Source organism: Budorcas taxicolor, chromosome 14 (assembly GCF_023091745.1).
Source record: "Budorcas taxicolor isolate Tak-1 chromosome 14, Takin1.1, whole genome shotgun sequence".
Lineage (NCBI taxonomy): Eukaryota > Metazoa > Chordata > Mammalia > Artiodactyla > Bovidae > Budorcas > Budorcas taxicolor.
Genome location: NC_068923.1, coordinates 3,960,707 through 3,973,601, shown reverse-complemented (window position 1 = coordinate 3,973,601; position 12,895 = coordinate 3,960,707). Strand labels below are relative to the sequence as shown.

The window sequence follows — 12,895 nt, the reverse complement described above, 5'->3', positions numbered from 1 at the left end:
AGCGGATGTTGGCCATTTAATCTCTGGTTCCTCTGCCTTTTCTAAAATCAGCTTGAACAATAGGAAGTTCACGGTTCACATATTGCTGAAGCCTGGCTTGGAGAATTTTGAGCATTACTTTACTAGCATGTGAGATGAGTGCAATTGTGCGGTAGTTTGAGCATTCTTTGGCATTGCCTTTCCTTGGAATTGGAATGGAAACTGAGCTTTTCCAGTCCTGTGGCCACTGCTGAGTTTTCCAAACTTGCTGGCATATTGAGTGCAGCACTTTCACGGCATCATCTTTCAGGATTTGAAACAGCTCAACTGGAATTCCATCACCTCCACTAGCTTTGTTCGTAGTGATGCTTTCTAAGGCCCACTTGAGTTCACATTCCAGGATGTCTGGCTCTAGATGAGTGATCAAACCATCGTGATTATGTGGGTCGTGAAGATCTTTTTTGTACAGTTCTTCTGTGTATTCTTGCCACCTCTTCTTAATATCTTCTGCTTCTGTTAGGTCCATACCATTTCTGTTCTTTATTGAGCCCATCTCTGCATGAAATGTTCCCTTGGTATCTCTTAATTTTCTTGAAGAGATCTCTGGTCTTTCCCATTCTGTTCTTTTCCTCTATTTCTTTGCATTGATTGCTGAAGAAGGCTTTCTTATCTCTTCTTGCTCTTCTCTGGAACTCTGCATTCAGATGCTTATATCTTTCCTTTTCTCCTTTGCTTTTCGCCTCTCTTCTTTTCACAGCTATTTGTAAGGTGAAAGTGAAAGTGAAGTCACTCAGTCATGTCTGACCCCATGGAATGTAGCCTACTAGGCTCCTCCCTACATGAGATTCTCCAGGCTAGAGTACTGGAGTGAGGTGCCATTTGGTAGCAGTGTGGTAATAGGGCAGGATGACCTTAGTCATTGTAGCAGTGTGTAGTAGGGGGGGATGATGATTGTCATTGTAGCAGTGTGTAGTAGGGGGGGATGATGATAGTCATTGTAGCAGTGTGTAGTAGGGCTGGATGAGGATACTCATTGTAGCAGTGTGTAGTAGGGCGGAATGATGTTAGTCATTGTTACAGTGTGTAGTAGGGGCGGGGATAACGTTATTAATTGTAGCAGTATTGTAGTAGGGCGGGAAGACCTTAATCATTGTAGCAGTTGGTAATAGGGCTGGATGAGGTTAGTCATTGTAGCAGTGTTGTAGCAATATTGTAGTAGGACTGGATGACCTTAGTCATTGTAGCAGTGTGTAGTAGGGCTGGATGACGATACTCATTGTAGCAGTGTGTAGTAGGAGGGGATGATGTCAGTCATTGTAGCAGTGTGTAGTAGGGGCGGGGATAACATTATTAATTGTAGCAGTATTGTAGTAGGGCGGGATGACCTTAATCATTGTAGCAGTTGGTAATAGGGCTGGATGAGGTTAGTCATTGTAGTAGTGTTGTAGCAATATTGTAGTAGGGCGGGGATGACCTTAGTCATTGTAGCAGTGTGTAGTGGGGGCGGGATGACGTTAGTAACATAGTGGCAAGAAAGTAGCCAGGCTCACTATGTTTTGTCCCAAAGAGAAGTCTCTGAACCCTTAGGTGCAAAGGGGACTCTAAGACCTTATCACTAACTAATAAAAGTAAAAAAATTAGAACATGGGTTTACTGCATGTGAACTTAATAATTACCAGTTGTTAGTTGTGGTTGTGTTGGCTGTAGTAACGTAAAACTGTGTCTTTGGTTGGATTTCTTACCAGATTACTAGAATACTTTAGCAAGAATTTGACATATTAACTATCAGATAATGTTATCTTGCTAATAATATATAAAGTATTATTCCGAAAGTATCTTACAGAATATCCATTCTGTTCTTTGCTAACAGTGATTTCATTTTATTAACGGGTATTTTAGTTTACTGAAACCAAGAACCTTCAGTGGAGAAACACCACATGTGTGTTTGAGAACTGAGTGAATGGTTTCTGATGCTGAATTTCTGTTTCTGCTGTAGACTGATTGTATCATCTTAATGCAAAGAGTGAAAGGATGCAAACCTCTAGGCTTCCTGTGAGTTAGTAATAAGTTGCTGTAATTTCTAGAGAGCTCACAGTCTGCCTGTGAAGGAAATCTTGAGACAATACATGGTATCTGATAAAGGAGGCTAATGTTAGTCTCGTCCCACTGGAGTGTGTGTGGTGATCCTGTGTTCCCGCCTAGTACCTGGTGACGTGAAGATGCATAAGCCAGCAAGGAAAGAGTCAGAAGAGGCAAGTTACAATTGTACCATTAAATCTCAAACGTTTCTAGTGTGTTTTTATTTTAAAGTTCACAAGGCAGTGCTGCAGTAATTACCCTAGTTTATCCTCTCTTGTTCGTCCTGATTTTCTCTCTTTCTTTACGTAGCTCTGAGTTTCTGATCTACATCGTTTTCATTCATTCTAGAGAATTTCTTTTATCATTTCTTGCATGGCAAGTCTGCTGGCAACACATTCCCTCTATCCTTGTTTGTCTCAGAAAGTCTTTACTTTTCAAGGATAATTTCACAGGATAGAGTTATAAGTTTATGGGGTTTTTTCTTCCAACAGTTTAAATATTTGATATTTGAGTTGGGTGTCTTGCTTGCAAGGATCCTAGGGAGCAGTTAGATGTAATTCTTCTCTTTGTTCTTTTATAATAGGTTTTGTTTCCCCCCCTCTGGCTTCTTTGAGGAGTTTTTCTTTGTGTTTGATTTTATGTGCTTTGAAAAGTACGTGTCTCGGCATAGTTGTTTTTAGCGTGTATCTTGCTTGGTGTCCCCTGGCCTTCCTGGATCTGCAGTTGGATATCCAGCATTAATCTGGGGAAATTCTGTCAGTGTGGCTTCAGGTGTCTCTCCTGCTCCTGTTTCCCTCTTTCTTTTCCTTCTGGTGGTCCCCAGTTTGTGCAGACTGCATCTTTTATAGTCGTCCCACTTAGATGTAGTCCCCTCCCCACCCCAGTCTTTTTCACGTTGGAGGTTTCTTTTGATGTACGCTTAAGCTTCAGAGGTCCTTTCTTCAGCCATGTTCAGTCTGCTGCTGCTAAGCCCATTAAAGGCATTCTTTATTTGTGTTACATGTTTTCAATCTGTGCTATTTTTGAGTTCTTAAAATTTCCATTTGTCTGCTTACATTACCTGTCTGTTCTTGGCATGCCATCTACTTTTTCCGTTAGAGCCCTTAGCATAGTAAATATAGTTGTTTTACATTCAGTCTGATAATTCCTGCATCCCTGCTGTATCTGAGTCTGGGTCTGATGCTTAGTGTATCTTTTCAGACTGTGTTTTTTGCCTCTTCGTAGGCCTCATTTTTTCTGAGGGTGAGTGCAGTGTGATGTACTGGCCAAGGAACCCCAGTCAGGGGGCCTGTGGTAACAGGGCGGGGGGCTGTGGGGCGGGGCAGCGTTCTGGAGACTGTGGTTAGGTCTTGTCTTTGGGCAAGGCTGCATGCCTGGGCTGTGCGCTGTGTAAGTGCCTCGGGTTCCCCGTGGTAGGTGGGATGGGATGGCCAAGGGCACTGAAGTGGGGTGTTTCCCATCCCTGGGTATCAAAGTATGTTCATGCAGCTTTCTCTCCTCCCAGGTAGGGAGGAGACCTGCACATGGGAGTCTAATTTCCTGCTTTCCGGTGCACAGCAGAGGATCAGAGGGGTCAGGATTTTTTATTCTTTCCCCCCTCACCCCCCCACTGCTATTTCTCACGCAGCGTTGATTTAGAATAATCAGTATGTCATTGAGGCATATTTTGGGGTAGCCTGTCCTGGGCCCCAGCTCTACCCTGGTGCTGGTTTCAACTCGTGAGTTACTATTCTCTGTATTCTCCTATCTCTCTAGTTTGGGTGAGGGTTGGGGAAACCCTGTGGTCTGCCCTGTGACTTGCTTTTAGTTCTTGTAGTCCCATGTGTTGTTGGAGTAGACCCATGTTCAGGGGCCAGAACTGTGGCACAGGGTCCCGAGTCGCAGCCTGTTGGGAACAGTGCACAGAAGCGGTTGTGATGTTCTTGCTTCCCTTCTGATATGCGCATATTCTGTGAGGAGACTGAGAGGGGAGGGAACCATGGGAGGTCCTTGGCAGAGGTGAGAAAGGAGTTCTGGGCCTTTATTGTGTCTAGAATCACGCCCTTGCCACCGTGTGCTTTGAGAGGAGACATCACAGCCCCGGGGTGTCAGGCCCGCCTCTCCATGTGCCTTGTACTCATCCCACGAGGGGGCCCGGGTTGGCATTCTGTGCCCAGGTGAGACAGAGCCGTCAGGAGCCACCCGAGGGGCTGCACACGGCCTCTCTCGAGATCAGCCTGCATTCTCTTGTCCCCGTGTGTTTGCAGAATCACATTCAAAGAGAACATGGTGAATTTCCAGATACAGCATCTGAGTGTTAAGCCTCGTTTGGGCTCTCGGGGGGCTGTGCAGGCTGTAGCTGCTCAGAGATGTTAGTGACCCGTTGACTGTTCCCACACAGCTGGAAAGTGTCCAGACTGGGTTTGAGATGTGGGTGTTGGCTAATGCTTTCCTTTCCGTCCCTCCTTTCCTTCCAAACCCTGGTGTCGAGGGCTGACATTCAGCAGGTCACGGTGAGGGTAACCCAATCCAGAAGCAGGGAGCTGGAGGCTTTGGCAGCAGGCCCCCCAGGCATTCTGTGCACAGACGTGATGGCTGAGGGCTGGCCCCTTTCAGCGGGGCACCATTTAATTGTCCTTTCTTTACTACTTTTGCTGTAATCAGTAAGTGGTGAATTATGAAAAAAAACCTACCTCTTTTCCCGTCCCTTCAAACCTCCAAACTGCTGTGCATACAGGGATAAGAAATTGGTGTGGGTATTCCAAACTGGGTCCTTTTATGGGTGGAAGCTGACCTTGGACTCCCAGGCATGGAGTGAGGGTTTCCCAGGCAGCCGGGCCATGGGGCCGCCCGTCGCAGGGTGGTGCTCAGACACGGCTGAGCCCTGTGCTGTGCGCCCCCCACCGAGCTCTTCTCCAGCACCGTGCTGGGCCACACCGAACTACAGTTAGGTCTGCAGCTGTTTGCTTCACTAGAATGAATTCTTTTTAAGGTTGCTGCTGCTGCTGCTGCTGCTAAGTCGCTTCAGTCGTGTCCGACTCTGTGTGATCCCATAGTAGGAATCACACTTGACTCATTTTTGTGTCCCTAATACTTACGATTCTGGCAGGGAGTTCTAAAAGGTAGCCCCACAGCCTCCACCAGCTGCCAGTTTTAAAGCACCTATTATGTACCAGCTCTATGAAAAAGACTCTATGTTATTTTAATCCTCACAAATACTCCTGCACAGTATTTTAAGGGAACTTACTTGCGCAGGTACTGGGTGTTTGTGCGGGGCAGTGAGAGCCTTGGCGGGCCTGACGTGTGGAGCATGTAGGCCGCTCTTTGAGATGCTGTCCAAACTGAGACCTAAGACAGGAGACAGGAGTTTAGAGAGAGGCAGACGCCCAGAACTTTAGAAGGAAAATGTAAGTGGGTCATGAGTGCTTGTACCATTGAGCTTGGCGTGAATTCTGTGCAGAATGTAGATGGAGTTTTCTTTTTAATTTACTCCTTTCTTCAGAGTGTTAGCCGCATTCACTAGTTACATTAGGTTACCTGAGAACAGTCTGTGTCAGCCTAAGCTTAGTGGGTGCAATTTTCAGGTCTCCTCCTGGTCCAAATGTAGGCAGTGGGGCCTGGTACACAGGTCCTGGGTGGACCGTGCGCTGGGGGGACAGCTGTGCCCAGAGGAGTCCAGAGAGAGAAGTGAAGTCAGTGTCGACGGAGCGTGCTTGATTCTGCAGTCTCAGTCTTGGGCTTCATTCTATTCACCGTTTTTATTAACTGCATTTATCTCTGTCTTATTGTTCACATTTTCAAATGACAGGGCAACAAAGATTAGTTAGTTAAACTATTATGTGACAGAATCAATTCCTCTGGAAATCTTAAACACAGAATACCAGCAGATTAGGTAATAATCAGTTCAGTTCAGTCACTCAGTCGTGTCCATCTCTTTGTGACCCCATGGACTGCAGCACGCCAGGGTTCCCTGTCCATCACCAACACCCAGACCTTGCTCAAACCCATGTCCATCGAGTTGGTGATGCCATCCAAACATCTCATCCTCTGTTGTCCCTTTCTGCTCCCACCTTCAATCTTTCCCAGCATCAGGGTCTTTTCCAATGAATCAGTTCTTCGCATTAGGTGGCCAAAGTATTGGAGTTTCAGCTTCAGCATCAGTCCTTCCATAAATATTCAGGACTGATTTTCTTTAGGATGGACTGGTTGGATCTCCTTGCAGTCCAAGGGACTCTCAAGAGTCTTCTCCAATACCACAGTTCAAAAGCATCAGCTCTTCAGCACTCAGCTTTCTTTATGGTCCAACTCTCACATCCATATGTGACTACTGGAAAAACCATAGCTTTGACTAGGTGGACCTTTGTTGGCAAAGTAATGTCTCTGCTTTTTAATATTCTGTCTAGGTTGGTCATGGCTTTTCTTTCAAAGAGTAAGCGTCTTTGAATTTCATGGCTGCAGTCACCATCTGCAGTGATTTTGGAGGCCCCCAAAATAAAGTCTCTCACTGTTTCCCCCTCTATTTCCCATGAAGTGATGGAACCAGGTGCCATGATCTTGGTTTTTTGAATGTTGAGTTTTAAGCCAGCTTTTCCACTCTTTTTGACTTCCATCAAGAGTATACTGCAGTCAGTATTGCTGACTAATGCTTGTATCAACACCTGTGACACCACCAGCAGAGCTTCAGCAATTTTATGTTTAGTTTGATTTCTCCAGACAGAACTTTTCCACATCATTGAAACTAATTGAGATGCTGTTGTTATACACTTAGCAAATGTCGCTGTGTTACTGGAAACCATACACTGGCCACAGTACCAGTCCTTACGAAAGTGGAACTGGCTGTAGTCTCGGATTTAAAGGAGTGGCAACATTTCAGGACTTCTTGGGTAGAAGAACGTTGGCAGAGAGAAAGTCCACAACCAGGCATGGTGGTGAGTTCTGACAAAACATTGTCCACCGGAGAGGGCAGTGGTAAACCACGTCAGTATTCTTGCTTGATGGCGAAGCAGAAGGACTTGTGCTCCTCTCCGGCGAAAACTCCAGAGTTACAACTCGTTGCTGAGCAGCCGTCGACAGGAGAATGTTGGATCCCACCAAAAAAAGATACCCCACATCCAGGGGCAAAGGAGAAGCCCCAACAAGACAGTAGGAGGGGCAAAATCGCATTTAGCATCCAACCCCGTACTGGCCAGAGATGCCTGGAGAGCTCAAGCAAAACCTTGTGTGCACCAGAACGCTCAGCGACTGAGCAGGACCTGCCTTTGAGTGTTGGGAGTGTCTCCTGTGGAGGTCCGGGTCAGCAGTGGCCTGCCGCGGGGGCTCTGGGTGCAGCAGACCTGGGTATGGCATAAGCCCGCCTGGAGGAGGTCGCCATTAACCCCACCGTAGAGCCGCCAGAGCTTAGAGGACTGGAAAACAGAGTCTTGGAGGGCACAGACTGAACCTTGTGCACACCTAGGACCCAGGAGAAAGGAGCAGTGACCCCACAGGTGACTGACCCAGACTTGGAGAACAATACAGTTCTGAAGTAAATGAGCTGGACCCGAAAGTGCCCTGAATATAATGGCACAAAAGACAACCTCAGAGGATTTTAGGTGGCAGAGAGCTGGGTGGGAAAAAGTGGTCTGCCGGTGCTGCTGAGGGGTGTTCACTCTTCATTCCTCTGGTGAGTGGCAGTGTTGAGAACAGGGATAAGTGAGTAGATGGGACAGGCTGCCTGAAGAGAACCTTTCTAATGTTTAGATTTTCTGCATGTGAAATATGCTGTACCATCGTGTCCACTGAATCCACAGTACCGGGATTTTTACCAAGAGCCGCCTCATAGGTGAGATGTCCCAGCGATGCTTCCTGTGTCACGTAGTGACTGGAGTAAATGTTGTCTAAAGCTCTGTCTTGTTTTGAAATTTATATAAATTGTTGCTACTTATCCAGCCCAGGGAAATATTTTTTGAGATTGCATTGTAGTGTCCCTAGGCCATGAGAGCCATTTACTAAAAGATGTCCATATGAGTGGGGACACACAATCAAATATAGATTACAGTTCTAAATTGAATCTAAAAATAAGGTTTAAGAAAGAATATAAAATTCAGAAGCGGAGTACACTAAGTAATGACAGCCTTAATGTGAAAGAAATCTGTAAAGAATGATAAAGAAAAAAGAAACTTTAACAAGATTCTAAATAATAAAACAGTAAGATTGGGGTAATAATGATAAGCAGGAGTCATGTGCAAGATTAATTCTCAGGTTGTATGTAATTTGATTGTGAAAGCACACACATACAAACTTATAGTTATTATATCTATCAGAATATAGTAGGAATGTCAAAGAGTGACTTGTATTAATTACTGATACCATGCCACTGAGGCGCTTTAATGTGTGAACAACATGGATGACCCAGTCTGATTTCTGTTTCTGCTTTGAAGTATATGATGTCATACAATCCAACAGCTTGGAGTAGCTTATTATTCATAAGTTTTTACTAAAAAATGAAGTAAAGCTTAAATCCTGCTGTTGGGATTTTGTAAGGCTCCAAGATGAGAGAGTATTCTGGGAACAGTGTGTTGTTGAGCAGCTTGTTAGGGAGTGTTCCAGTTTTGGGCTGTGGGGAGGTGGCAGGTTCGGGGCTGTCTTCCCGGGCATTGGTCTCTCTGTGTCTTAGCCACACAGCCCTTGGCCAAGGTGGTGGTGGTCGCCTTCTCCTTTAGCAGGGCCGTTCCTGTGCCTGGCGCACCACCCCAGGAGTAGCTTTGGTCTTGCAGCTCACCTTGAAAATTCATCTAGTTCCTAGCTCTTGTGGGTTGTTCAGGTCCTTGCACAGTGTGGCCCCGCTTTTTCAGTTTCGCCTTTTGTTGCCTCCCTACACTTGGCGTCTGGGTTAGGCGGGTAGGCCCGCTGACTTTCCCACACTTGCTTTTCTTCCTCGGGTGCCTCTCAGTTCCTACTTGTCATACGCCTTCCTGTCTTCCCTGCAGACCGCAAGGTAAACACCACCGCCTGAGTATCACTTGAAAATGAGAGCGTTAAACAGTGTGTGTTGTCTCATCTACCTGTGTGAGTCTGTGGATGTGAAAGGACACTGATTATAGACAGACCAGCTAAGGCGTGATTGGAGATAATAGTTTTTAAAGAAAAATTCTAATAATTACGTCTAGACGTTAAAAAGTCGTATAGCTTCCCTATTCTTATGTATTAACACTGTTATTTACGTTAGTTGGTCAGCTAAGCAGAGTGAGTCGCCTTCCAGAGGCTGCGCTCTTGCTTCTGTCGTGTCCTGGAATAGGAATGGTGGTGAATGTAGGCGCTGGAGGCCACGTGGCTTTGGCTCAGTTCCCTTCTGAGGGGTGGCTTTATGAGCTACAGAAGATTGGCCTGGTGAGGGCTTTGCGAATACAGATTCCTCTGCTAATACAGATTTTAATCATTTGAATGAGACATTTGCTCAGTATGAATCTAAGGAAATTACATTTTATAAAATTGCTTTGTCTAAGTAAACCTGTGTTCTTGTTTATTAGGAAAGTTTGTTTAATGAATTATAGATGGCCTAATTTTATTCTTTGACAGCCAGCTTCATTCTTCATTTATTAAAAGGCAAATTCCATACGTGATGTGCAGGAGAATTCGAAGTGGAGCGCTTCTGTACATACTGCTTGACATGTTTAAGCTGAGTGTGGAATATCAACAGGGAGAAAGTTCATGAGGAAGCACGTGCTTGTCAAGCTCTTGACTTACTATTCTCATACTGTGTTCTTTGCCAGCCCCAAATTCTAACAAGACAATAGCATTTTCCTTCTTAGGTCTTCTAAAATTTGGCTTTAAGAAACTATACTTTATATGGTAGCTGTGTTTCACATATCTCAGTTTTATATCCCTGATGGTTTAGCAGGTAAAGAATCTGCCTCTAGTGCAGGAAACAAAGGAAACATGGATTCAGTCCCTGGGGGACAGATCCCCTGGAGGAGGAAAGGGCAACCCACTCCAGTGTTCTTGCCTGAAAAGTGTTGGGCAGAGGAGCCTGGCAGGCTTCCGTCCATGGGGTTGCAAAGACAGACACGACTTGGTGACTAAACACTAACAGCAAACACGTGATACTTGTAGGTGTAATACCCAGAGCATCACAGCCAGGGCTGTAACCAGGGAAGACCTGTCCCAGGAGGACTGGACGTCTGTGTGCTTGTGGCTGCTCAGTCCCCAGTTCCCTTACGGACTGAAGCGTTTGTAGTGACACAGGTTGTCCAGTTAAAGAAACAGAAACAGAGAAGGAAGGTGTAGCAGTTTAAGTATTCAGTTGAAAAGAATTGCTTATTTTGTTATCGTAGACTGTGCTTTCTTTGAAATTATTTTGCTAATAAGCAGGGTATGTCTCAAACCTGTGTTGAATGTTGAAAAAGAGAATGTGAAATGGATTATGTTAAATTTCTGAGAATTAAATACAGTTACAAGCTGATAATTATGTGAGAAGGTTATTAAAGGATCAATATCTATTATGGTAGGCTAGTTAGTAAAAAAAAATATTCTGAGACAGACGGTAGTGACCAAAAACAAGTAAGGGGAGATATATGTTCTTAGGAAGTTATATATTTGTATAGCTATCAAAAAACGAACTCATGCAACAACTAAGCTGTGAATTCTTTAGGTAGTTGAAGAAATGATCTTGTAGGAGGGGTTTGAGAAATGAATGAGTGATAGAATGAATGTTGTCTTTTCTTGGCTTAAGAGAGGTAGGTGGTATATTCAATGGAATATTATTCAGCCATAAAAAGGAAGGAAGTCTCGCCGTTTATAATGATATGGACAGACTGTGAGGGTATTATGTTCAGTAACGTTAAGTCAGAGAAAGATAGGTACATATAGCCTCACTTGTGTGTGGAAACTAAACAAGGAAGCTCGTGGACACAGAGGACAGATTGGAGGTTGCCAGAGGCAAGGACGGGGGTGAGAGTGGATGAAGTGTGCTGGGGGAAGGGGCTTACAAAGTATCAGCTTGTAGTTAGAAGTATGACTCCAAGTTTTAAAAATTCTACTGCGGGTAAAATACCATTAAACAGCCATCATATGCCACAGAGAAATTGTTTGTGAAAGGAAGAGTCAGTAGGTGTGGCAGACTTCATCACTGTCTTATTTTAAGAAATTGCCACAACCACTCCAGCTTTCAACAGCCGCCACTCGGGACAGTCAGCAGTCAGCGGCGTGGAGGTGAGACCCTCCGCCTGCAGTAAGATGACGACATGCTGAAGTTTCGTCAGCACAGTTTGTCAACTAAGTTTATGTCACATTCTACGTCCTCTGTTGTCATTCACTGATGTTCACAGCATCCTCACCAGAAGCAAATTCCATCCCAAGAAACGGCTTTCTTTGCTCATCCGTAAGAAGCAGCTCCTCCTCTGTGAGGGTTTCACCCTGGGATTGTAGCAATGCAGTTGCATCTTCAGGCGCCACTTCTAGCTTCAGTTCTTGTGCAGTTCCTGTCGCATCTGCAGTTCCTTCCTTTATAAGGTCTTGAACCCTCCAAACTCATCCATGGGGATTGGAACCAGCTTCTTCCAGACTCCTGTTAATGTTGATATTTGGGCCTCTTCTTAGAAATCACGAATGTTCTTAATGGCATCTAGAATGGCAAATCCTTTTCAAGTGGCTTTCAGATTCAACAGAGGGATCACCATCTATGAGATATTCTGTCATGCAGCTCATTTGTTCCACTTACAGGGCTCAGGTAGCATAGATTGAGCATAATTTAAGGGCTCCAGGAGTTTTGAATGGTAAACGGGCATTCAGCTTTTAAGCCAACAGCTATATTAGCTCCTAACAGGAGCGTCAGCCTGTCATTTGAAGCTTTCCAGCCAGGCAGTGACTTCTCGTCTCTAGCTATGAAAGTCCTAGATGCGTCTTCTGATTGAAGATCGTCTGATCTGCATTAAAGTCTGTTGTTCAGGGTAGCCACCTTCATGCGTTGTCTTTGCTAGCTCTTGGGTAACTTGCGGTAGCTGCCACATCAGCACTTGCTGCTTCACCTCACACTTCTACATTATGGAGGCAACCTCTGTCCTCAACACCTCACGGACCAGCCTCTGCTGGCTTCAGAGGTGTCTTCTGCGGCTTCTCTACCTTTGTCAGCTTTCTAAGGTTGAAGGGAGGTTAAGCTCTGCTCTGATTAGACTTTGGGTTAAAGGAATGGTGTAGCTGGTTTGATCTTCTGTCCGGGCCACTAAAGCTTTCTCTGTGTCAGCACTAAGACTGTGTCTGTTTTCTTAGCATGTACGTGTTCACTGGAGTAACACTTTTTGTTTGACATTCACAACTTGGCTGCTGGGTACAGACGCCCTACTCTTGACCTGTCTTGGCTTTTAACGTTCCTTCCTCACTGAGCTTAATCATTTCTAGCTTTTAATTTAAAGTGAGGGACATGGGACTGTTCCTTTCCTTGAGCACTTGGATACCCCGTAGGGTTACTAATTGGCCTGGTTTCAGTCTTGCTGTGTTTCAGGGAACAGGGCGGCCCGAGGCAAGGGAGGGAATGGGGAGCCGTCGATTTGTGGAGCAGTCAGGACACACGTTTATTGATTGGTGCCTTATGTGGGTGTGGTTCACAGCACCCCAAAACAGTTCCAGGGTAGCATCAAAGGTCGCTGTTCACGGAGCACCATAACAGATATAATAGTGATGAAATGTTTGCAACCCAGAGACACCGAGTGAACAGATGCAGGGAAAGTGCTCCACGCTGGCTGCTGCAGACTTTCGGTTTGTGAGCAGCGGCATGTCTGCGGGGCTCAGTAGAGCGAGCGCTGCCCGCGCGTCAGCTGGATTCCGGTAGGACCAGGGGTGCCGGCCTGTGCTGGCAGCCTGGGGAAGAGAGATGTGCTTTGCG

The 12,895-nt window shown here is 45.5% G+C and overlaps 1 protein-coding gene across 2 annotated transcripts in view; it reads left to right on the top strand.

Annotated features, from left to right (window-relative positions):
- Positions 1-12,895, top strand: part of SMAP1 (small ArfGAP 1) — a 189,830-nt gene that overhangs the window by 138,326 nt on the left and 38,609 nt on the right. The gene's annotated exons all lie outside the window — the stretch shown is intronic.